The 27,674-nt window shown below is 34.2% G+C and overlaps 2 long non-coding RNA genes across 14 annotated transcripts in view; one reads left to right on the top strand and one right to left on the bottom strand.

The window, feature by feature from the left end:
* The window catches only part of LOC127057833 (uncharacterized), a 156,153-nt gene that overhangs the window by 116,289 nt on the left and 12,190 nt on the right, over positions 1-27,674 (bottom strand). For 8 of the 12 annotated variants that reach the window (XR_007776192.1, XR_007776191.1, XR_007776203.1 and 5 more), the window contains exons 1-2: positions 11,820-12,973; positions 11,642-11,724 (exon numbers count right to left, since the gene is read on the bottom strand). This is a non-coding gene — a long non-coding RNA (uncharacterized LOC127057833). Of the gene's footprint in view, positions 1-11,641; positions 11,725-11,819; positions 12,974-18,789; positions 18,863-27,674 lie in introns of those variants that run through there. The other 4 variants (XR_007776199.1, XR_007776196.1, XR_007776194.1 and 1 more) reach the window with 3 other exon arrangements.
* LOC127057863 (uncharacterized) lies at positions 14,208-27,669 on the top strand. Of its 2 annotated transcripts, XR_007776207.1 has the most exons (3): positions 14,208-14,484; positions 24,090-24,155; positions 26,937-27,669. It is a non-coding gene; the product is annotated as an uncharacterized LOC127057863 (long non-coding RNA). The 2 variants fall into 2 exon arrangements; XR_007776206.1 differs by having other exon boundaries at positions 24,090-27,669.

The following is a 27,674-nucleotide window of genomic DNA, read 5'->3' as shown; positions in this document are numbered from 1 at the left end:
ACTATGTGTGTCAGTAGTAGCATGACAGTAGAGTTTTGCTTTGCTGATTAGAATAAAGTGAAATAGGTATATTATTCACTATGACTGTAGATTTGTAGATTTCTGGTCTATTGGATCCTTTTACTCGATTTCTAATTCAGTGGTAGATTTGAACTGAAATATCTCATCTCTGCTGGAACTGAACTCCTGGTATGGTCAGTATCTGTTTCTTAGAATATAAAGTTCAAATTCCAAATCTGCCGGTCAGCCTCTGAGACTATATTCCAATGAGTTTCCAGATCTCCAGTTCAAAACATGGTGGAGCAAGCCGATCACTTTGAATGTACCACCCATTTAACTGAAGGAGGGGGAAAATACAGCTTTGTCTTCTTTTCAGATTTGAGCTGCAGGAGGACTATATAGGAGATGCATGAGCTAGAACAATCACTGCAGCCATAGTCTTGCCTACTAATAATTTTGGAAATATCTGTGGGTATTCTGAGATGAGGAGTGAAGAAAGAAAAAGTGATGCAAAGTCAATTTTAAAAAAATGCAAGAGTTTAGGACAAGTGTGGAAATGAGACAAAAAAAAAAAAGAGGAAAACATGCTGCTTTGACACAGTCATAAAATCTGTCCAAATGAACAGTCCAAACTAATAGCCTTTATCCTCCCACTCCTTTCCTTCCTTACGTTTCTCAGGCTCCATTATTCCATCTGGTTTCAAATTAGACTTTAAGCTCTAAGGTGTAGGGGCTGTGTCTACCTGAGTATTATACAATTCTTAATATAATAGCAACTGTAGCTGGTAAAACAATACAAATAAATAATTATAATCTTCAGTCAAAGTTTCAGAATTTTGAGTCTCCAATCTGAGACATATAGGAGTTGATTCTTAGAAGAACTAAGAACCCAAAGCTCCTAGATGAAGATCTTTAACATCTCTGATAATCAGGTCCTAGATATCTCATGTATCAGAGGGGTAGCCGTGTTAGTCTGGATCTGTAAAAGCAGCAAAGAATCCTGTGGCACCTTATAGACTAACAGACGTTTTGGAGCATGAGCTTTCATGGGTGAATACCCACTTCTTCAGATGCATGTCAGGTAGATATCTCATGTGCAGGATCCAAAAATAAGTGAACACCTCTGAAAATTCCAGCCCTAGGCTTTCCATATTTTAGTTTATAAATATAAGAAGCGCTATTCTCAAAACAGATCTCTTTATCTACTCACTGAAATTATCCTTGTTATTTAAGCAAAGGGCGAATCCTGTAGATTTTATGGGAATTTTTCTGGACTTGACTGGACTGCTGACGTGTGTAAAGCCACATCACATGCATAAGAGTCTTCAGGATCTGGATGTAAGTAACACGCTCAACAGAAAGATTAATTAGATGTTAAAATAGTAATTAACAATACACTTAATCTTAAACACTAACTTAAAAATGTTAGAGGTTCTGCTGGCGTCAAGCTGAACATACTGAGGAACTACTGATGCTCCCTTCACTTGGTAAAATTCTAAGCACTGTCAGTCTGCTTTTTAATTCTATACATCACATGTGTGTCTGGGGGCACTCTTGAGTGTAGCTGTGCCCTTGATGAGAAAAACAACACCATAAAACTGGAGACAGGGTGATTGAGGAAGCCTGTTCATTTGAGCTGACTGTAATTTGTTACACAATGCCAATACTGTATCAACCAAGAACTCTCGCTAGTTCTACTAGTACTAAACAGTTCAGCTTCTAACAGGAAACATAGGATGGGTTGTAATACGAGGCAGAAAAGAATGGAGTTATCAGGAAAAAAAATTCAGCAAACAAAAGATCTAAAATATGTCAGAGGACGTTACTTTTAACAAGTTTCCTCCCAGATGGCTACACTAGAGGAAACATTTGAAATGCATCCTGCAAAGGACATTTTTGTAATCAATTATCTCATTTATTTCCATATGCTTTAATAGAATGTTAACAGCATACTGTATTTTAATGAGTTGGAAGGAACTGTTCTACACTGGAACGGGATTGGATTTGGTGATTTAACAGATCATTTCTATCTCCAGCTCTTTTGATTTAGGTTTAGATTTTTGATTTCAGATACCTGTGTGCAAAATGCCACATGCCTTGTAATCACACTTACTGCTTATGTATGTACAAAACAGAAAAATTTTACAAGATAGTGGTGGAGAATAGAAACATGCTAGCTTAGGAAGGGCACCAACTAATCTTCCACTTATGAACATTTGGTTTCATAGTCCACTTTAGACCATGACTAACACTGATTTTTAGGAGGAAGAGGAGTATTCTTTTAGACCCCCTCACAAAACCATCACATATTTTTGTATGACTGGAAGTGCCTACCCAAAATAAACCAAGAATTAGAATAGCAGCTGTAGTGGAGATAAAGGTTGAGATACTTTAGCAGCGCTGTGCAAACTAATGTTGTTAGTCCCTCAATTTCATGAGCATTAGTTGCACTCACACATTTCAAAACACCTTACACCTTTCCTCCCACTAAATAAATAAATAGAAAGCACACACTCTAAGATATACCACTTAGTATTTATATATCATGCTCTGCATGTTCAACCATTAACTATTTCTCATAAAGCCCTTGTGCAAAAAGTAAAAATTATTATCCCCACTTTACAGGTGGGGAAACTTAGGCAGAGAGGTGAAATGACTTGACTGAGTCTACAGCGAGTCAGTTCTAGAGCTGGGTTTAGAGTTTAGGCTCTCTCAACTCCCAACTCTTTGCTCATGCCTCACTGGCACCAAAACACACCCATATATGTGAAATTATGGCCAGGTTCTAACTAGGGTGCTCCACTTTGTTTATGGAAGTTGGAATGGCAAAGAATAAATCTCACCATGTTTTTCAAAGTAGCACCACAATCTCTTTGTTGGCTCAATCATACAACCAGCCCTACTGAAATCAACAGGACAGTGAGATTGCTCACAGTAGTAAGCACTTTACTCAGTAATAAGTATTTACATTTTTAGGTCCTGTGCAGAGGGCTAGAATATGGTCTTCGCAATACATAAGTTGACTTTAGTGAGACTTAAAAGATGTATAGGCCTGGAACCGGCCCTTTAAGAAATGGGTGAATTACACCCTATTAGAGTAACTAGTACAGTAGTAACCAATGGTTTTTCTTTTTTTAAAAAAACTAGTGCTCAGAATTTGTAACATTACAGAATGCTGTGAAATGTATCTAAGAAAAACCTCTTGCAAAATCACCTGTAGACTTCTGTATTGATGAAGGTGTGTCTTGTGAACCAGTGAGGAACTGAAACCAACTGCACAATTCACTGTCCAACTAGCTTTCAAAATTCATCTCTAAATGCAAAGATGATTTTAAGAATTTTTGTTTGTTCTTTATAAGAAATTTTAAAGTAGTGTTCAGAATTAGAAAGTGCTGAATTTTTCATGAATTCCTCTCCAGGGAAGCTTATTAGTTGCTTTTTATTTAAGGTTTTATTTTGTATTTGATTATTTCTGCTGAGGAACATCCATATGACCACAGAAAGTTACAGTTTCTGATTCCTTTTTGGAATTTAATACATATTCACGTATCCTCTTTTCTGTGTACTCTTCACTATATTCTGTTCAGCAGATATCAGAAATACGAAGACCTAAACCAATAAGATAGGAAGGAATTTTGATGGTCATGTATTTAACAAGGAATTCTGTAAATGGCTATAGGCTTTAAGGTAGGGCAATATGGCCCTACCTTACTCACAAGAGAAGACCTATTTTGGGAAAAGAATGTATTTCTGTTTAATTCTTGATATTCTTTTAACTAGCCAGGGCTGCAGACACTGATATATGGAGTATGGTATCACATGCTGCTGACTCTCTGCTTATGGAATACAGATGTACAATGTCATCAACAAGTGTGAGATCATCCTTCATATGTTACAGAAGTCATGGATGAGAAATCCCTTTTTCACAGTTAAGGAAAGCAAAACCTCGACTGGATGTGCTACCCTGTATCCGTCATGGTCTGCTCTCCCACACTAGATACAACTTCCTGCTGACCTGCTCTCACACCCCAAATTATTCCTCTTTTTGTAGATCAAGAAAGGGATGTATAAACTATGTTGGTTGAGGTTACTATACCAGGCTATGGTCCAGCAAACTGTTCCTTGCCTTTTAGCTTAATTAACACTGTCAGTTGTCACTCTAAAAATGATTTTTGGGGCCAAAATACAAATATCTGACAATTAATATTTTTAACTTGTTAAACAGGAAAAACTAAGCTTTTATGGGTTATCCAGAGGTAAGTCAAAGACTTATCATTTTAAATAAATATTTTACATATTCAATATGATTTTACATACATGTATATGCACACATTATATAATATTAAAATTAAATTAAATTTACACACTATGAAAGTGTGTGTGTCCATATACGTGTGGATCTATGTATATAAATGTGTGAATATATGAATATATGATGGCAAAAGATGCACACATACACACATTCTAGTGGGATAATTTACATTTTATTTGAATTAATATTAAGACATTTCAGTCGAATTGAAATTTCAGCATAATCATTTTATTTATAATTTAAAATGTAAATCTACCTTAAATCCATCATCGTAAATCTTAATTTAAGAAACAAAATATATAGGTGACCATTTCAGCATAATTCCGCCTTCTATATAATTTAAATATAGAATTTTTTTAAATGAGAAATTTGCATCCATTTTGGAAAAAAATCAGTCATTAACTTTGCAACATTTGATTATATAAACTGATAAATTATGTATTTAAAAATTAAATTTAAAAAATCTAAACATGCTGTTTATGTAACAGAGATGGAAGAGCTTAAACTTTCACACAGCATTAAAAAAAGTTGCAGCAAAGTTTATAATGAGAATATATGACCCGTGGGTCTTTGGGGCCTTAGGCCTTCCTTTGGCCTTTTAATATAGTTTTCATCCATTTTGGTGCATATTCATTCCATACCATGAACCTTACAACACAGAGATGCACGTTAAAGGAGGGAGAATATGGATGCCATGTCCTCTAAAACAAGAGAGCAGCACGGTGGCACTCCTTTGTTTAAATCAGTCAAACCATACAGACACAATATGCACTGTGTAAGTCTAGACAGCACTTAATATTAGTTAGTTGCACTTTAAATGCTCTCTCCATTCAAGTTTAGGTTTCCTGTATCAATCATTTAAATTTAAATAAGTATTACTCTGATTTAAATCTCACTGACATCCATTGGAGGTTTTCCATTGACTTCAATGGGATTTGGATCAGGCCCTAAAGGACCAGACATACTTTTTCTACAAACGAACCAGACAATAAATATAAACTGTTGTGTGCAACAAATGTTGATATGCAAAATCGGATAAGGATTTAAAAAAAGATGATAAATGACAACAGAGAACAAGAGCAATACTATTAATAAGTTTAAAATGAGATGTGGTATACAGTAGGAAAACAAAGTAATTCTAAAATAAGAATCTTTTTGTATGAATGTAAAAACAAAGATACAGACCAACAGTTTGTGAATGCAGTCAAATAGTGTTCCCTATCTTTTTGCACATTAACTAAGTTACAATTAAAAACAAGACAAAATACCAAAAGGCTGCCAAAAGATTCGGAAGTCTAAAAGGCTTTTGTATATCAATAGACTGAAATTATTAATTAATTATCCTTTCAAAATACAGCAAATATTTGTAATTTTTCATGTTGATTACACCAGGTAGGTGAAAACTTAAGTTTTAAGTGAAAACTTGAGTTTTAAGCAGAACCCTAATATACTTTGTGTTGAAAAACGACAGTCTTTAACAAAAAACCAAAACCAAAATCCAACAACATTCCAACCCCCGCACGGTGGTAGAGGACATATACTGACTTGAATTATGAATGCAAAGTGGCTTGGTGTACTATGACTGCAAAATACCGAAATACTACCAAATATTTTTCTATTCAGCCATCCCCCCAAAATAAGTAAATAAAATGACACAAAATCAGTCTGTTTGCATTTTCTTTTTAACTTTTTCAGCCAGTTCTTTCCAGTATGTTTTCCTTTTTGTTTAAATTAGCAGAAATAAGGAAAAATAAAATAAGGAAATAAAAAGAAAACAAGACCATATATGACAAGTATTTTTCTAATCCTACCATCTAAACAGATTTGCAATTGTAGTTATACACTGTAGCTCACATTTTCTCTCAAAAATGTAAACAGAAAGCATATGAGATTTTTGATCACTAAAAATGAGGATGTATTTCCTCTTCTTGATTTTTCCATGAAATACGGCAAGAAATTCCTGTCTTTTTTTGCTATATGAAAAGATACCATGTTGACCACACAGGTGTGCATGAGCATATGCACGTACATCATGCTTAGGGTGACCAGATATCCCGATTTTATAGGGATAGTCCCAATTTTGGGGTCTTTTTCTTATAGAGGCTCCAATTACACCCCCCAATTTTTCACACTTGCTGTCTGGTTACCCTAATCATGCTAAATACTCACAAGACTTTAGCAAGCTAAAACAAGTGAGGAATATCAGTCAGCAGTGTATATATAATCAATCAAGAGCTATAGAAAATGAACACTTTCTCAATTAATATTTAAATAAGTCCTATTACTTGTAATAGAAATATTTTCTTCATTAGTTTCTCTTACAAAAACTATGATCAGTGTTTGAGGCAATTTATTTTTCTTTTTTTTTTTTAAACAAATCTAAAAAAAAAAATCATGGCATTTGAATACTTCTCCAAGATCAGGAAGGAGCTGGATGTTTCTCCGGCAAATACCTGGACATGAAGGCTAAGGTAATGGTAGTCTTATAGACAGACAAAATTCAATAAACAGGAATTCAAAGGTGTTATTAATATTTAGAAACCTTCTAAAAAACATTGCTCTCATTTAAATAAAGAATTCCTTTGTAGGAAGCCACAGCCTTAATTATGTTCCTAATGAGAACCCAATGCCTCTCCCGCTTCTTCCTAAAACTCTCATTTAGTGCACCAAGGTCATGAAGCTCCCTGAATCCCCCTTTATCATTTCTGGAACTATAATTTACAGACACAACGTCTTTTAAGAAATATTTGGGAATGACATTCCTGAATAAATTCCACCAGACTCCTGAAAACAGTGAAAGGGAAGAGAAAGTCAGTCTAATGGTTGAACCATAATTTAAAACTGCTTCGTACACAGGCTGGATCCAAAACCCACTGAAGTTAATGGAAAAACTTCCAATGATTCCAATGAGCTTTGGATCAGACCCTTTGTTTCCAGAGGTCTGACATAACAAGTTTCAAATTTATTGAAGAGGCAAGAGCGTGTAAGTATTAATTAGCAGCACTAAACTTCAGAAAGTAATGGTTCTTATAAGGGCTACCCAAAATAATGAAGGTTTAGATTTAACCACATACTTTAAAAGAGACTGAACTATGAAAGGGCCTGATTCTGCAGCTCTCATTCTCATGAGAAAGGCCATCAGGAGAGGGAGCCAAAATCAGAGTTTTATTCTATCTTACTAATTAAATGACATACTTTACCACAATCCTGATCCCACTTGAAGTCATTGGGAGTTTTGTTACTGACTTACATGGAGGCAGGAGTAGCCGTGGTGTTTACAAGATTTTCTTTCTTTAGAAAATCATATATGGATTTGTTCACGAACACTAATATATAGGTGAGTTTTACAAACAGGCGTATAAACAGATTTACTGTGCCCACTGACTTGCAGGCATGCAAATGCTAATACATTAAATCTTGATGTTTGTGCACATAGGGCCTGATCTAAATCCCATTAAAGTCAATGGATGGCAGTAGATTTTAGATCAGGCCCATAATTACAGGCATAAGCAAACAGGGGTTTACACATGCATTAGAGTTTGTGTTAATGTAAGCTTGCAAAAGTTTGCACATGCACTTAGAAATCTAGCCCTGCTCTTTTATATCTACCTATTTGCCAGCACCTACTTACCTATGCATGGCAACGGTGCCTACCACAGTGGTTCTGGGTATCAGTACTACTCCATTGTCTTAGTGGTCTTGCTGCAATCAATAGTTTATCTAGCTGTATGCATGCAGAATAACTGAATGAATATCTTTGCTCAAATCAAATACCAGATATAGTGTATGAACAGACATGGAACACATTTCTTCGTCTTCAGTTATACAGCATATACCATTTGAAGAATGAAACGTATCGGTGTTTCTAATTAAAATGTAGTTTTTGCCGGACATAAACTATACAAATCAAAATTAAAATTGTGACATGGTGTTGCATTGTTACAGATCCATCAGAACAGCCAGTTTAGCAGAAAGTGATGATTATCTGCACCTGTTTCAAGCTGAGAGCAAGTGATGCAGTTAAGAAGCAAAATGCCTCAATAGAACACATCTCAGATTTCTGAAGAGAAGGTGTCACAATCATAGACCTTCCCACACCTTAAGCAACCATGTGCAGGAGAGACTTTAAACCTTGTGGTACAGCCTTGGAGACAGCATAGCTTGATTATGTCACAAGAGCCAGCGTCACATGGAATGAAGACAGATTACAGTGAAGTCATTCCACTTGTGAGGAAGTCACTGAAAACATACCATTGATTCAATGTGTCTATGTTTTATATGCAAATCTCTTCAAAATAAATCTAGATGGAAGAAAATATTCCTTTCATTCCTTTTTAATTTTATTTGTAGTCTCTAAAGAATGTTTAATAATATTTGGCACGTGTCAAAAGAGGCCAGGGCTCTATGTCTTTGTCTATGACCGTATGAAATAGCCTAAGGTTTATATCATATCATATACGTAATATGGGCAAGAACAAGGAACTACAAGTATCATTCAGAGAGATGCCTCAAACCAAAACAAAATTAAAACACCCTCTTTAATTCATATTGGCCCAAATCCTTCAGGACTCACCCAGGCAAAATTCCAAAAATTTCAAATTTGCCTGAGTAAGGACACCAAGGTTTGGCTCTCAGTGATTTATGTACTTTTGAAAGTAATTACCCTATCATAATCCAACCATTTGTGTAAAGTATTGTGTTCTTTGCTCATTTTGTTGTATTGCGATCTACTCATAATCTTTTCCATAGTATCTGCTCTCTGTTCAGCACTTCATATTACTCACAATCCTAGGACATATTTACCTTTTGCTGTTGCATCTTTGTCTCCCCATATATCAATAATATTTTGTAGAACAAATATTTTGTAATGGGATATGTGGGATTTGAAAAGGGAATACTGGGATTTTTGCATGTATCTCATTTACATGCAACACTATCAACATGAACCAAACCACTTTTAAGAGGAATTAAAAAAAAATTAGTAACCTGTTATAGACAACAGCATACCCTAAAATATTTAAAAAAAGATTTAACTGAAACTATTATATAAAAACGCACAACTTGATTGATATAAAGAAAGATATATTCTATATGGAGGGTATTATCTTTGCATTTTACATCCATCTACCACAAGCTACAGATCAATACTTCACAGTTCAATATAAAATGTTTTAACAAGTTGAATATTTTAGCTCCTGAGCATAATTCCTATTATAGCACTAATCTGAGGGTCTTACTGAAATTTTTAATCACTGTTTTTTATTTTAAATATTAGTCAAAAATAATTTGAAACTTAAAAACTTGGATGAGATCACCCCCTAATGCATACATTTTCCATCTCCCCTTCCTTGGATTAATGTATAAAGTACATGATTTTATGCCTTACTAAATCAACTCATAGCATGCACAAGAAAATTTTCATTATGAAATAAACCAATAATTCTGCATTTATTACCTTTTTCATATATATAATTTATAGCGAGTCATCTAGAATGTAACAATGCAAGCAAATTCACTGTAAATAATTTTATGTTTCTTGTAAAAATACTTATCAACAATAGAACAACAACAGTATTACAAGCTAGTGAGAAAAAAAAACTCCTATAGATATAGAACTATTAACGTCATGTATCATGAAGCAGTTTGAATTTCCCTTGATGCAAATTTTATTTTAACTATCATTTTCTCATTTTATAACTACTACAAATAGTATAGCTTAAAACTCCCCAACTATTATTCTATTTGCACTATTCTATGGAACTTACACAGGCCTCTAAAATAATACTGTGAAGAATTTAAGTTTAGCTTTTCTACCATTGAGTCATACAGTCCTGAACTCCTTTCTTGATCTATACAATTCACTAATACATACTCTGACCGGTTTTGAGGTTAATCAGCTTTACTACTAAAAGTTATTAGTTGTTTTTTGTTGCCATAAAAGAGTCCAAATGCAATGCTATTACGTGGATTGTTTCAGTCCAATATTGTCAGTGGCCTGAATTTAAAACCAGCTTTGCACGAGTCAGTTGGTACATTCTCATTATTTTTGTTTAAAAAATAAATCAGTTCAGGTTTACTTGTTTTTTTTTTTTACTTAAATGCACTGATACAAATAAAATAAAAATGAGCAACAGTAAAATAATTTACTAAGCCGTCATATTTTGCAGTGTAAAGGAAAGCTGTTACAAGCCTATACAGAAGGAATAGGTTTTGCACAAAATGTCTTTGAAGTACATTTCTTTCCAGCAGAACAATGATATATTCTCATGTATTTGCACATGTGCATTTTACTTGGCTGCATGAATAATACAAACTAAATATGATATCCGCCTTTTCATAATACTGATATATCTTCAGTTTGCAGAGTCTGCCAAATTGACTAAGTGTTTCAGGGTTATGACAAGAACATCTACATCCACATGCTGTTTTGATCTATAAAGGGCATTACATTATAAAAGTATTATACTTCTATAAATTCCTTTATTCATATTTTGTGTCCCCTAAACTAGGACAATTCTGAGCATTCAGAAACAATATATATGAAAGCAGAAAATACATATGCCAAAATGCACATTGCTAAGACAATCAGGAAAATGTAATCGTACTGGGATGCAATTACTAATGGTCATCACTGAGTAACATTCAAAACTACCAGTTAATAAATGCACGTATGCACACGCGCAAACACACACACACACACAAATGACAAAGGCTAATATAACTCAAGATTAGTTGTTTTTCTAATTGTCTGAACATAACTGTCTAGCAACTTTTTAGTAATTAAAATAAAAATCTGAATTTGCACCACACAACTTTGTTTTGTTTCTTTTCAGGTTTGAGGTTCCTTCTGTTTAAAAAAAAAAAAAAGACCTAAGGGGGAAAATAAAAAAGTGCCATTCAGCAAAGAAGCTACAGTGTAATCAATGAAGGCAAGACTGGCACAAGTCCTAGAACATTTGCATTCAGAAATAAACGCTGTGATCAACCTTTGTCTGGTTTTAAACAGACTGGTGAATCGAGGAGTAGACTTGAGAGGGAGGAAGAATGAACCTCCCCCTCCAAAAATTAATAACTGTACTGCATCCTTAATAACCTGCAAGTGATCATTTTAAATTAATCTGAACCTTGATGGTCCAATATGTATTGCAGGTTAAAAATAAATGAATACGTAGTCAAAAGGCAATCTCCTGATATCCACTAAGAGTTTCTGAAACTTAATTTTCCTACTTGGTAATTACTCCAGTTGTTCACTCCATTGTGGAGGCAAATAAACGTGAAACGTTACCGCATATCAATCAGATGCATCTAAATTATGAGAAAGAATCTTACCCTGTGAATGGTGGGAAACAAGCCTCAGGGACCAGATATGGAGAGAGGATGCCAATGTGTTCACCTTGCAGTTCTGCAGTCTCCTGTAAAAGCAGATGGAAGACACTGAGTGAGCTCCATGGCATTTCTTGATTGTGCAAGTGCATGCAGGCCTGGAAGAAGGGAAGGCGGTCCTTACCTAGCAACCGGTTCCAGCTTCTCATCCACATGCTTTCCCTGCCACAACTACCCCTGGCTGCCAGCTCCCAGCAACAACAATAGGAGACTAAAGGGGTGGCATGAAAGGAAGAGAGAGAGAAAGAGAGAGACAGAGAGAGAGAGAGAGAGAAAGGGAGGGGGAAAAGAGAAGCGTGTTAAGCTTGTCTGGTAGTTAACAAGTCTTGAATGAAGAATGTTAGCAAACAGACAAACAGCATGTCTGATGCATGCTAATAGTCCTGGCTTCACCACTGACACTATGAATAATTCAGTAGTCCAAAAAAAAAAAAAAGACTGCCTTATCTTTTCAAATGCCTATAGAGAGGATGAATAAAAAAGTATGCCTAAACTTTCTTCTTTTAGCTTAATATCTGCAGATAAAATTCAACAGAAAGGCTGGGTAGCCGACAACACTTCTACCAATGTTGCCACTTACACATTTCCAATTCCTATTTTTGTTGACTATTAATTTTCCCCGTTTGCCGCCTATTTTATTCCTTTTGTCTTGGAGCTGGCACCTGTCCCAGAGACAGCATTTTACTGCACACCCCTTTTCCCTCCTAAACAGTGAAAGAAAGGGAGGGGAGGGACCCTGCAAGGACAAAAAAGCCCTGCAGTATTTCCATTTCAGCCACGGTCAGATTACAAGGAGGTTGGAGGGCTATCATCCATCCTGGTTCATGTACCACAGATACCTGAAGCAATTAAAAAATATACAGAAAGAAAGAAGCTGGTTCCATGAGCAGCACAGGAAATTGGCACTCAGAAAAAAAACTGCAAATAAAAGCCATCATTCTCACAGCATACAAACTAGCAAATCCTGATTCATTGCTCAGTCAAATAAATCAATTTCTTTAACCAAGACCGAAAAAAAATGTATCAGCGGGGGTGGTGGTAGAAATACTTGTAGCTTTAACCTCAACATTGCAATATACTGTACAGCCAAGCACAGCACAGAAAACAAGAAAAATTAGTCCCATTTTTTTTTTAAAGAAGAAGGGTTAAATAAAGGAGAAAAAAAGAAGATCCTATTTGAAGCATTTTGAAAAGTTCTGCTCTGGCAAAGGCCGTCTGAAGAGGAGGCCCTTGCAGCAGGAATGCAAGCTGCAGCAGTAATCTTTTTTCATAGTCCAATCTCCCCTTGTGAGCAACTAGAGCAATCTGGCTAAGAAAGAGGAGGAGTATATGAGCTAGCGAAACAGAGAAGACTAGAGCTGATGATGAAACAGAGGCACGGCCCTGCGTGAGCAGGCTAGTTTTCATCATACGCAGACACACACACACACACACACACATACACGAGTGCGCGCACGCACATACACACACAGTGCAAGCAGGCATCAACAATGAAATTAAGCACCCCTCCATATAGTAACTCTTGCTTCAGCTCTTCTACATTTGCTTCCAAATCCAGCAAAGCTATTTTTCTTTAACACAATGCAGTCTTGTGTTTAAGATGGGGGTGGAGAAGAAAGAAGGGGAGAAGAGAGACACAGCAAAGAAATTTTACTGCATGCAAAATGTGACAATAAGTTTAAAAAGGCAGTTCGTCAAATTAATCTTTTAATTACAGCTTTTTTTCATGAGAAAATATCTGCAGAGATAAAAAATATGAGGTTCTCCTTCTAACAAAATATAGTTACAATATTAAGCCATCCATAAACATCATGAAAATGCAGCACAGAAAAATCAGTGTAGTCAATGAGGATTTAGAAAAAGTAAATACTGTATATGACAAAAACTTAGTGATTTTGTTTTCTCATGCCCTTACTTCTAAACCAGCTGCACAGCCAAGCTGAGGCTGCTTGGCCCTTATAACTATCTTGGCACAGAGTCAAAAGCTGATAAGCATTTGGGCGAGACAGCTCAACTGCTGTGCTGGAAGAAAAACAGCTGCCATGATTGCTGTTTGATTGAGAGCGCTTACACACACACACACACACACACACACACAAAACACATCGGACGGCAAAGACGAGCTACAAATGCCTGAGGATTCAGCTTTAGAGGATCAACACACATTTCCTTTAAAAAAATATAAGTATTATAAGGTTTTTCCTCTCTCTCTCTCTTTTTAAGAAAATGTACTACGTAGAATTGCTTTTCTTCTTCCCATCCCCCCTTCATAACCTCAAGCAAACTCGAGGAATCATGCCAAAAGTCCCGTTGCTAGTTACCAAGTGCATTTTTTTAAACGTCCCTTTGATACTTCTTTCCCTCATGCTTGCTGTGGAATATGCAAGTGAGATAATCTTTCCATTACTTAGAAAAGCAATTAAAAACAACTTTCAGTTGAACTTTCCTTTTTATTGAGGGGGCAAAAGAAGGGGTGAGGGGGGAGGGAGAAAATTTTTTCCTCTTCCCAGAACCCAACATTTGGCTTTTTCCATTTGTGGCAGATCACTGTAACTCTATTGTAAAACAACTTCCTGCCCCTTTTGGCTCAAGTTCCAGAAGCTGCTAGGCTAAGTTCATAGCACAAACTTTTTTTCTCCTTGCCGAAGAAGCAAGACAAAAAAATCCTTGCTAATTATTTTGCCCTCTTTCTTGCAAATGGATTCATAAGATGAATGTATTGCAGTCCCCTTAACAATGTTACAAAAGAGACGTCCGCATACCAGCTGGATAATTCATAAATTTAAAAGGTGGGGTTATTATATATATATTTTAAATTATTATTTTAAATTGTAAGTCTTAACATCAGCACTGATAACATGCTAAGCTGCTTCATCTGCTATATTTAATTTGTATATCTATCATAACTCAGATCGCTGGCTTAGTATATGCAGTCCCCCCCTACTTTTCATCTGCTTTTATACTCTAAATTAATCTGTACTTCTCCTTTTCACTCTCCCCAGCTCTCAATTTATCCTAATTAAAATACCCATCCAAAACCTCCCTCTCCCTGCTAAAAACTAGCGATGTTTGCAGTTCTCTGGTGTAACCAAAAGGTAAAAAATAAGGCCTCTACAACTTGCTCTCTCACGCTCTCTCTCTGTGTTTCTCTCATAGCAACAGCATTTCCTGGTACGCCTGCTTTGGCATCCATCAGCATTTTTACCCGTCCAAGTGTCCTTTTGCGTCACATCTCGCCATTTCAGTCAACCAATGAATTCTCCCTGTTGTAATAATATGTGTGTGTGTGTGTGTGTATCTATATCTATATATTCTGTTATTGGTATGTTCAAAAATGTTTTATATGCTTTCCTTCCAAAAATGCTGTCAAAATGTTCTATTTGCCCTACCATGGAGGGAAAAAAAGAGATCTTACACTATTCAACCTGAAGGCGTCCTCCTCCTGAAAGAATTTTACCATAAGAAAAAGGGGGGTACGTAATTAGTTAAGGAAAACCATAATTGTCCCTCTGATTTAATATTTATTCTGCTTATGCCATCATCTCTATCATGGCTGGACTTTAAACCAGTTATGAGGTTTCATGTAATTAGAAGTTTATACAATATATTTCAATGGTTTTATGAAATATTCCTGATAAAAATATTTAATGAAGTTTTGTTCCTTAAAATATTGATTAGGAAATAGTGTCAGGAAAAGAAATATGATGAAAAAAAGAAAGCTGAGGTGTAACATTTTATTCCCTTGCAACAATCGGTTTCCCTTCCCAGAGACTTTTCTCCAGCCTTCTCTGAAAAACTTACTATCCTGCAAAATGGAGTGAAGGTATTTGAAGTCATTGCTTTTCCAAACAGCAGTTCCATTTTCATTTTTCATAACCTCAATGACTCAAACATACAGTATTTCAATGGTCTGACTTACTGTCACTTATAAAAATAGTTCAAGATATTTTATACTTAACACTGTTTAAAGACAGCATAGCTTCCGATACTACCATGCAAACTCCTAGGATGTACTCTGCCTGATTGCTCACTAGCAAAAGCCATACTGCTAAGAACCCATATTACACTAATTAAAACCACAGCCTTTACTGTACTTCACAGTACATATTTTCCTGCTACATATAATGCAGTATACTGAAAACCATCTTCCCTTTTTCAAACATAACTTTTATCACATTCGATCTATTAAAGCAATGCATCAGCCAGCTCTAGAAAGTCTATGGCAGTACATGTGGTTTTCTACACAATAAGCCAGAGCTGAGCTGAGCTGAGCTGAGCTGTGCTGTGCTGTGCAGTGCTGCATCCTGAATGACTACTGAAATATTTAAAGACTCGCTCATATCCAACTTTCTCATACAACCTCAAAATCTTGAGAAAGTGCTCACTCAACCACTAGTATTCTCATCAGGATAAATATTTCTTCATTAAGCCAAATATATGCTTTATGGTCTACCCTTACCAATTTTTTTTAATATGAAACCATAAAATGTTTTTAGTATTTGTTTTTGGGGCATCACAGTGCAAAATGTTTATGTGACTATCACAACACAGGATGACAAAACATCCAAATATGCTCTTCTATTCCCCTTTTTGCTGAAATAAGATCATGTTTAAGAATCACGAGCCAAGCCTGTAGTAGCTTATAAATGATATGTTCATTGCATACAGAGTGCATACATGCAGACACATATGATATCAATTCAGACAACTTCCTGACAGTTAAAAACTGAAAGAAAACTAAACTGTGGAATCTAAACTTATTGGACATTAGAACTATTTTTATCCAATTTCTTATTGCTAACATTAAACAGTGGAAGATAACATGACATTTACTGTGGCATGCATTTGTCAGCACATGCAGGCAAAAGTTATAAACCCTTCACAAAAGAAAGCACATTATATTCCACTGCGTATCTAACAATTTTTGTACTGTTCATGCAAATACAAATATTATTTCAGATTTTTTTGAATGGTTGGACTAAATTATACAAAGATCTTTGCTTTCACTTAAGTTAATTCTCTAAATGCATGTTAGTTTTTGTTTCTCAACGTCTGATTAGTAATTCCTGTCCATTCTATGTCAGAATAAAGATCTCTCTCTTCTCCACCTTCCAATTTTTGATAAAGTAAGAAACTGAAGACAATTAAGCTCATCTTTTTTCTGTATCTGAACTGGGAGAACTTTTGGGGGATGGAGGAGAGGGGGACTAAAATGAATCTCCATTATGCAATTATGGCTGCAAATGCATAGTTTAACATTCTTTTGAATTATCTCAGTCCTTACATCTGTTACCACAACCCTAAAATAAGAGTGAAAGTAATCACATTTTAGATCACTGAATGAAAAAAATAAGGTTTAGAAGAGATAAGGACAAACAAAATAAATTTAATTCTGTACTCTGTTCTTAATAGAGCAAGGATTCAAAAAAAGGAAGTGGAAATATTATTTTAAAGTCCATTATCTATGAATGAGTTCAAAAATGTAAATAGTTAACATGAAGGTGATATTTTGATATTAACATTATTATATATTTTTATAACCTTTTCTTCCCATTTATCACAAGACCAGTCTGTAGGAAACACAATATCAAACCTCCTCCTTTTGTCCCTTCTGTTTGTATGCTTATATTTTTAATTCACAGTAGGTTCTCAGCTTACCTAAAACAAAGATTTAACCTTGGTTCAGTGTAGTAGAGGTACCAAAACTAAATTCAGATTTAAAGAAACAGTACTTTTTTTTTGTTTTCTTGCACACAATAACTGAATATTTAATAATCAGTAGCACCTAATTACTTCTGATATATATATAAAATTAAAAATGAATATGCATATAAATTGGAGAAAGCTGACCAATCAAGCAAATTATTTTTCTACAGTAAGTTTCTGCAGAAAGGTTTAATTGTATGTCTTAGAAACACATTTTTAATAATGTCCAAAAGTATTCATTTTTGTCAAAACTGACAACACTGAGAATGCTTCCTATATAACAGAAGGTTTTTCTTTTTAAAGATACTTACCAAAAGTTAAAAATAAATCTTAAAAAGGCAAAGCAGTCTTACCAATTGTCCACTTGAGACTCAAGGTGACATACAAAATCAAAATTACTGTACATTTTACAATCTGTTCAGTATTTACATATTGTACAGTCCTGTTTTAATAAGATTATGACCTAGTCTTGGATAACACCCTTTAATGTCAATGGAACAGTGGCAGTTTAGTCAGGGGAGAAAAGACCCCTAAATACCGATACACCAAATAAAGACAATTTTGAAATAAGTGTTTCTGAATGTGTAAAGGTGGCTTGAATAAGAATGCATTTAAAAGATATTTTCCTTCAAAACATAATAAACCATTTTGCAAAAACATTTCCTTCATTACACTGTATTTTAACAGAAATGTTTTATAGAAAACTTGGCATTAAAATGAAACTCTGGCAGGAGGACAATTTTTTTCCAGAAAGAAAGCATTAAACAGTGCATTGCATTAGCAGTTTTAAAAAGTGTGCTAACCAACACATTTTTGGTTCTTTTGTAACTATTTTTAAATGTACATAGCCGTATGCTTAAAACTGACAGTATCAACATTTTGTCCTATGTATCGTATTGATGAACGATCACACCACAAGCATAGAATCAAAACACAAGATTAAATGTTGCTTACTGGCTTCTGTTTAGTTGTCATAAATATGCTGCAAAGTTTTCGTCTGCTAATTTCATAGCAGTGTATATCTGTGATGGAGGGCTAATCTTGAAAGTAAGCAACTATATAAAGTAGTGTATTTTTTATTTTTAGAGGACAAGGGAACAGCTGAACTCTTACAGCACATGACATTTTATTTGACTAAAATACAAATCAGTAACTAAACAGCACATTTTTTATATTCTATATGGCTTTTCACATTTACACTAGAATATATTAAGTCATGGTCTGATGGGCTATAATTTATTTTTAATGTCAAGGTTGGACTATATAGTTTTACAGTATGGATTATTGCCATTGTCTGATAGTCTAAGTCATTTCCTTTAATATCTTTTCATAGAAAGCAATACAGCATAATACAATATAAGTTTCTATATAATGTATATAAAACGTACATGTCTGCTCTGAAGTTTTCTGAAGGTCCTTTCCACCATGCTCACTCTGATTTGAATAGTGCCTGGGGTCCCACTGAAAGCAATAAATATTTAAAAAATATTAAAAGTCAATCTACAGAAGAAAATCTGTTTCCTTATTTTTGAGATTTTAGTTGCAATAGGTTTATATTCCCAAATTAGCTACACAATAAAAATTATCATAGATATTAGGATTTACAGTATAAGAATTAGCAACTTCTATTAACAGTGAAGGCATCTATGTATTATTATACAGAACAACAGAGATCCATTACAAGTTCCAGGACACTATACTTCATGCATAAAATATGACATTACTAGTTGTTAAAATGTATTTTGCAGCGGACTTTTGTAGCATTTACTTCTTCTCCTTTGAAAGCAAGTGATTGTTGAGGGGGCATTGTTTGTTTTACAAAGATGTTTTTTGTTATGATTTTTAAATATAAGAAATAGAGCAGAGAAGTTACATTTTTAAAAATAAACACCAAGGGGCCAAATTCTGCCACTCTACCTTACTCACTGAGTAGCCCCACTGCAATCAACATACAATTAAAGGAAATGAAATAAATGGTGCAAAGGCGACCTATCTTGACAGCTACTGAATGTCGTATTTTATGCACCAAGTTTAATATCTTAGAAATGTTAAAAGATCTCTATTACACTGCAAAATAATACTTTTACACCTTCACTGGTAACTGATATTACCTAGTTTTTAGGCTGTATATATCTTCTTCTATTCTATTCTAATGCCTATGGCAATATTTCTATCCTGATATTACTGGTGAACATAGGGCCACAGTAAGTTATTAGTTTTTAAACAGAACTCTCCACTGATTTAAACAGGAGTTCTACTTAAAATGTTATGGTGTTTTAGCTAGCCTAGAGAAACAAATTCTGAAGAAGAAAAACCTCACTGTTAAACAATGCGTGACAAGCTGCAATAGGATAGCAAATATATATGCTTTAATCCACAAAAACAGGATTAAAAAAGTTTTATACTGTAAACTACCATACATTTTCGAACAAGATAGTAAATTCTCTGAGAATAAGGTTGCAATATGATAGAGTTCGCATCTTTAAATTATAGGAGAGGAGTAAAATTTTCAACAAAGGTAATTATAATGATAAATGAGAAGATAAGATACAGTACCAATTACTATAAATGTCTTTAAACAAGAAAACTTCAGTAACATGTGGATGTGCATTACAATAAAACATACATTAAATAATTACAATTCTTCATTTATTTACAGATATGTATATTTATGCAAGATTCTACAAACATATGATTTAATATGTTATCCAGTTGCAAATTGATTATTAATATTATGTATATATTATATGTTTAACTTCAGCTTTCCAAGCTCAGTTAAATATATATTTCTCTTTAGCCAATTTATACTATAGTAAATGATACACAAGATACATTTTAACTTTATCTAGCTAGCTTTGGTGTATAAAATGTTGAAACTCAAATCTGAAATTATAAAGAAAAAAATATTTAGTAATGGTGGAATTATATCCTTTTTCACAAATAGAATCTCCTAATAAGTACTATGTTGACACAATATTGTCAAAGCAGTAAAACCTCATCCCAAGAGAAAAAATAATCCCATTACACATATTATTTTTACCTAATTAAAAATACTTTAAAATAACCACGAATCTTTTCAAATTTTAAAAGGCTATGCTTAGTTTTCAACACAAACAGCAATTATGAAAGCTAGGTGTTGATCAAAGATCACCATAGTCATTCAATCATTTTTATAATCTGTCTTCTATTATATTATCAGAAGGGGAATTTATTTTTCTCCTTAGTCATATTATATGTACCAATGTTATTGAATGTTAGCAATTTCAGCCATCATCATAACCTTTACGCTTAGTAATGAACATATTAATGGATTTCATACTGTATGAGATGAGGTTCAATAAATAACATACATATATATGATCAGATTTTTTTTTAATATATAAAGGTGTACCCACACAGAAAAAACTATACAATTTCTCACAAATGTACACACATATTTCACATTTAGCAGCTATGGTAGAAAACATATAAAGAGCATTAAGAATTGGAAATAATTACCCCCAAAAAGAAAGGAAATGTGAATACTAGATGAAATTCTGATCTGAGTTACACTGGTATAGATTCAGAGGAGCTCTGTTGATATTGACTCTAATGATGGATTCACATCAGTGTAATGGAGAGCAGATTTAGCCAAAAGGCTTCAACTCAGCCTATTATATTTTGGAACTGCAAAATGTATGGTCCTATAGGAAGAAGCATTAATTACACAAATCAATGTTGCATATGAATATTTTTTTTAAATGTGCTACAATACCAAAAGAAGACAGAATTTGCATTCTTCTGTGATATTGCAGTAAACCTTAACTGAACTGCAAAAAAATTTGTTTTCTATTAATCCTTATTTTAGTTTTATTGAAAATTAATCAGCATGCATGTAATTTTAAAGGTATTTGATATTTTAATAAAGGTAAGTGCAGCATAAAATCCAGACAAAGTTAACAGAACACTTGGTGTAAGGAAGTTTTGTCACAAACTTTTGCTATGTTACATACATTGATAAAATGTATTAATTGGCATCATCAATAAAAAAAAGCCATGAAAACCTGTTACCACATTTATTCAGTCAACAGTTATTTCAAAATAATTCCTTTTCAGCATACTGAAAGCCCTCAGTGGACATTAGTGACAAATACCATGCAAAATCTCAATTTTAAAAATTAACCATTTTGTGCTAGGCATAAATCCATCTCTTAAATTGCAATAAGATAGATTTTAAATGAATAAAAGATAAATTCAAAATTGCACTTTTCAACATTTTTATTTTAACACATTTATTTTAGCTATAGCAATGGTATCCCATCATTTTATTGGTCCACCAAACAAGACAATTGTACTGTAAGTTAGCTAGTGAAAATGAGTAACATAATAAAGTAATCTTGCATAATTACAGAAACACCTTTTGTCTCTTCGCAACAAGGCAGTGAGTACTTTTGGTAGAAAAATAGACTTCTCTCTGACTTATTTATAAACACATCTGCTTTTTAGAGAGCTTTTTATGCTAATACTAGTATCATAATTGTCCTTTAACATCATTATCAATTCTGTGATAGGAACGGAAAGTTTACCATAAACTGCTTTAACAAAATACCATGCTGATATTTTATTTCTAAAATGTATGTGTGTATTTACACACATCCACTATATATCCTGCATATGTGTGTATACATCTATTTACCCACATGCAGCATTTAACCAATGGAATATCTAACTAACACAGAATTATACATATTATACATATATATATATATATATATATATATATATATATATATATATATATATATATATATATATGCCTACACATTTTTGAGGCATTTCCTAGTGTAAGGCCTGCAGTATCATGTCCTGGGTATACAATCCTGTTTAATATAAATTACAGTATTTTGCTAATATGACAAAAATTATTAATACAATTTACAATTTTTTTGTCAAAATACAAATACAAATGTGCCCTTTCTTAGTCCTAATTCCACCTCACTTTTTTCTTTATATATAAAAAACTTAATTGAAAAACATTTGAATATTACCATGAAATGTCAGAAATGTTTTTGACGTATAGTAAGCTTAGGCAATTTCAAATAAAGAGTGTAATAGTTTCTAAACATGGCACCTGAATTTGTGCATGTACTATTTCCAAAAGCTAATAACTGATGTCATCACAAAGTAACAGATTATAGCACATCAGTAATCTTTTAACCCTTGACACTAATTTAACCCTTTCATTACTAGATCCACAGTATACGTATACTTAGCTATTATCTAAATCAGAGGTTGGCAACCTTTCAGAAGTGGTGTGCCGAGTCTTCATTTATTCACTCTAATTTAAGGTTTCGTGTGCCAGTAATACATTTTAACATTTTTAGAAGGTCTCTTTCTATAAGTATATAATATATAACTAAACTATTGTTGTATGTAAAGTAAATAAGGTTTTTAAAATGTTTAAGAAGCTTCATTTACAATTAAATAAAAATGTAGAGCCCCCCGTATCAGTGGCCAGGACCAAGGCAGTGTGAGTGCCACTGAAAATCAGCTTGCGTGCCGCCTTCGTCATCCATGCCATAGGTTGCCTACCCCTGATCTAAATTAATGGCACTTGAGATCTCATACATTCAGCAGCACTGAAACAATTAAGGCAATTGGCATAAAAACAGACATTTTTGTCTAATGGGGTACTGCACACCTATACGTCCAGAACAAAATTTTATTCTTAGTTCCACACAACAAAGCTCAACAAAGTTCTCCTTTTGTGCACAGAACTTCCACTGGCAACACTGATGCATATTCTACATGTGTAAGAAGACCAGAATATTGAGATTGAAATTATACATGTGGATCCTCAGAAGATAAATTGTATTGTGTGTTTTGTACTTTTACAGACACTTACACACAGAAAGATGTGTTTGCATGTGTGTTATTTACACATGGAAAGATTTTTATAGGAAAATTAACCAAACCCATGCCAGTTTGACCCTCTCTGTACTCATTCTGAACGTTGCCAATAAATGGACGAGAATTTAGGTCAGTCCAAAAAAATTTAATCTCTCAAAAAAGATTATTCTGTGTTTAAATCACTATATGCTACACTGGCCTTTGAATATATAGGCCTTGGTACTAACATTGTCTTTTTGTTATCCTGGCAGAGAATGCTATTTGAGTAGCGTATACTATTTTTCTCTACAAAGCAGATCTGCTTAGGGTGAATCTGTGCTGTGGAAAATACAAGGATGTAATTCTCCTACTGCAGAAAAAACCGAAATGACAGCACTTGTACAGAATACTATTTTATTTTCAGAGATGTAATGGCACAAACATAAACAGCACAGTTGAACTGTGCTATTTCCTATACACTTCTGTTATTCATAGAAAAATAAATATAAACATGTAAACATACAACATGCAGCTACATGTGCACATGCAGTATTTTAATTCAAATAAGTCAAAGGTAAAAAGGTGAAAGGAACAAATTCCACCCTGGGGAAAGTCGACACATTTCCATTAATTTCAACTGAATTGTGCCCAATTATAACAGGCCTAAATGTATTCCAGGCAATTTGGTGTTAAGGAAATCCCTCACCTCCCTAACAAAAAAAATGAATAGACTCGGCAGTTTTCGTATTAAACCCCAAACCTTGCAAATCCCAATTCTAACCACATTTTCCCCCTTCCTTTTTCTCCACGTCAACTACAGTGAGAGTAACTACTCAAGAGACCAACAAAAGTCAGTTGCATAATAGAGCTGGCCGTCAAAATAAAGGTAAAACAAGAGTGAACTAAATACATTTGGGGATTGTTTTGAGAAGGGAGTCTCATCTGATGAGATCGCTTAATGAGACTGGCTCTTGCATAAGTTTCACTGTCTAGATCACATTCGGAAATAATTCTGACACCATAATGTTGTTAATGTGCTATGTATATTTATTTTTGTAATTTATATAACATCTATCTCTGTGGTGACAATTAAACGTCAGCTATCTTGAAGGAAACCCAGCCTTGCTATTGAGATCTACACTGTATATGAGATGATTAAATCATTAACAGGGATGCTAATACTACAGAATCAACTTAACACTTGTAATGAAATGTTTGTCATTTTCCTGCACACTGCTAGAGATACTGTTCTTTTTAAAAGAGTGAAAACCACCTTTGAATCAACTACTAGGACAGCATGTTAAAAGTTCAGAAGGTATCTCAGTAAGAAAAATCATCAAACTGAGTGGGGGCATTTTGAAGGTTAAGAGGTGCCATCTTTCAGTATGTATTAAAAATCCCTTACTACTAGATATATTATATTGGATAGATTATTTATTGGGAAAATTAAAGTTAATTGCAAGACAGCTCTTAATAAAAGAAAAACTTGTTTACTAACAAAAAGTCCCAAATCTTAAAGTGATATTGTCAGATCAACTGAGGATCCCAATTTTGTTTTTAAAAAGAAAGCAGCATTTATAAAACCTAAGATTGACAAAATTCATTTTTCTAAAAATTCCAGTTCTAGAACTCTTTTTGTTCAGAATAAACATTTCCCTAAAGAAGTGGTTCTTAACCTATTTATCATTGTGGGCCTCATCCAATACTACCTGTATGATGCTGAGGATGTCACATGTGCTGCAGCTGTGTGCTGATTGGGCTGCAGGCTGAGAATCACTGCCTTGTCGTGTCTGCAACCCAAACATTGCATCACTGTCCTAGTGCATTAGAACCAAAAGATGAAAAATCACTAACTGAACAATAAGGCACAGTGAAACTCACTCATCTATTTTCACTCTCCAAGCTAATATACAGTAAAAGGCAAACAATATTACTGCCTCTGCAAAGGTAACTCTTTGTATTTTCAATATTCATTTAAATATAACTTGTTAACACCGGGAAAGAATTTAAATATATATGGATTTCTGATCTGACAGTGTTCCTTCTATTAGGCAACATTTAAAATGGACATAACCTACATTTTTTTTAAATTCTGATTTATATGAAAGCCTCAGTTATTAAACTGAAAGATTTTTAAAATCTAATTTATATTCCATGATTTAAAAATATTTTATTTTTCACTTCACTTGGACAAAGAAAAGATATTCGCCCATTTCAGTGTTGCATGTAGTCAGTTTTACTTGCCGGTTCTCATGTCCTAGCACCAGGCTGTACTTGCTTGGTTCCATAGCTGAGCGGTTTTCATTAAAATCAAATAAAAAGCATAAACATTCTATGTACAATGGGTTTTGTTTAAATCATCTTATTTTCTTTTGTTTTATTACTCAATCCAAATTTTGGACCTAAAAGAATTTGACAGTCTCTATCTGAATACAAACAATTCCCAAAATATGTTCTTTACTTTGAAAAACAATAAACTTTTTATCTGAGATTGATAGAATTGAAGAAAATAAAATTTTAAAAGGAGAGAACTAAAAAGAGCAGTCAATAATAAATGATAGATTATTTGCAATCTTGTAGAAGTGTTACATTTTCCAGGCTATGTTTTCCTTTGTTCAAAAGGCAAATCCTTACTATAGCATACAGCCCAGTCACATGGAGTGTGCTGGTGAGGTCTGCAGCATCTGAAAGAAACTGGCCCTGGTAACTGGTACACTCCCCCTCCTCAAGAAGAAGAGTCCTGCACAACTGACAAATCTATGTTGAAAATCCACTGCTCCAACTGCTCTGTCAGCCCCTGCCCAAAGCACCTCACCTGTTCAACTGCTTTTTGGAAGTCCCAGCATAATTGTGCTCTGCAGTACATTGGGGGTCTCTAACTTCTGCACAGGCTCTCCATATCCTCCTTCCTAATCCTGCCGCAGTATTGCATGAGATCCAATACGGTCCAGGCCTTCCCTCCCTACACACACACAAACCACTATGGTCCAGGCCCTCTCCCCACCCCCGGACATGTTGGCATGCACAAATGCAAGCAAGATTTGCCCACAGTATGCTAATGACACAGACATACAAGCACCTAGTAAAAGGTGTAGGGTTTATTACTGGAGTGGTCCAACTGTAGTCGGTAGAAATATTCACAAGTAGCAAACACTACAGCAGCTAGTGTTGTCAGGCTCGACTAGTGTTGTCAGTCAACAGCAACATAATGGACGCAATTCTCTGCTCCATTACACCAATTATAGCTAGCATACGCCACTGTTTTTAAGGGAGTTACCTTGGTGTAAAATGTGGTATAACGGGGTGGAGAATCAAAGTCAGTATGACTAGAGCTATCAAAGTTTGAGGGTAAATAATTATTTTAACATATTTTAGCCCTGAGCCAGCACTTGAATCTATTCTTGTAGGTAGGAGAAGAAGTCATAAAGTTTTATATACTGTTTGTTATTTATTTTTATAAATGTAACATTGTAAGTTTTTTTATTATTATTATTCCTTTGTGCTCAATTTTAACCCTGCTGTGTTTTAAGCAACTTGGTTAAGTCATCAGAGATTAATGGTTTATCTTTGGAAAGAAGGAAACATTTGTAAGACCATATTTTTATTCAAGATATATGTGTTCACAGGTTGAGTAATTTTGGGGGGATCTAACTGTTTTATTTCATAGATTTCAATGATGAATGGAGAATATCATACAAAGGAAACAGATGGATGTGGGTAACGGAACATAATATATATCTTTCAAATGTATGAAATTTTTTTTCTGAAGGAAGTAATGGCTCTGTAAAGTAGCTGAAAAAAATTTCACAATGATCATTGGTCACATTAAGCAGCTAAAATGATGCATCAGGTTCTGCTTTCAGACTGCGAGTAAATCAAGAGTAACCTTTTGAAGTCAAACAGAGTCATATTGCTGTAAAACCAATGCAAGTGAGAGAAGAATCTAGTTCACTTATACGTCAGCCTTTACATTTTACATCATCAACTCCATTTCACATGATCCTTCACTATTTAGGGAGTTCAATGTGTTTTTTGACAAAGTAAGGACACTACCTTTGCACGGTATATCCCGTACATGTTGAGGATGTCATGGGCATAAGGTGACAAAATCTTCTGACGGAGTACGTTGTCACATTTCTTTGCAAGATGAAAAAGAGTGCATATTTTGAGATAAGGTCTCTGCCCCAAATGTCCAGATTTAGTATCTCAGTTGCCATATTTTAGGATTCACTTTTTAGACAAATTCAGTAACTTTCTCTTACCTAATAATCTCTGATTAGAAAATTAAGATTAGCAAATTCAGAAAATGTTAAAATAATTGCAATTTTTTTACTGCCACTTTAAAATGTGAACTGCTGTAAGATTTTCAAATCAGAGAAATAAAGCACTTGCAGATGTTATATTG

Source organism: Gopherus flavomarginatus, chromosome 1 (genome assembly GCF_025201925.1).
Source record: "Gopherus flavomarginatus isolate rGopFla2 chromosome 1, rGopFla2.mat.asm, whole genome shotgun sequence".
In the NCBI taxonomy this organism is placed as follows: domain Eukaryota; kingdom Metazoa; phylum Chordata; order Testudines; family Testudinidae; genus Gopherus; species Gopherus flavomarginatus.
The sequence above is the reverse complement of the archived record's forward strand: the minus strand, read 5'-3'. Positions and strand labels throughout refer to the sequence as shown.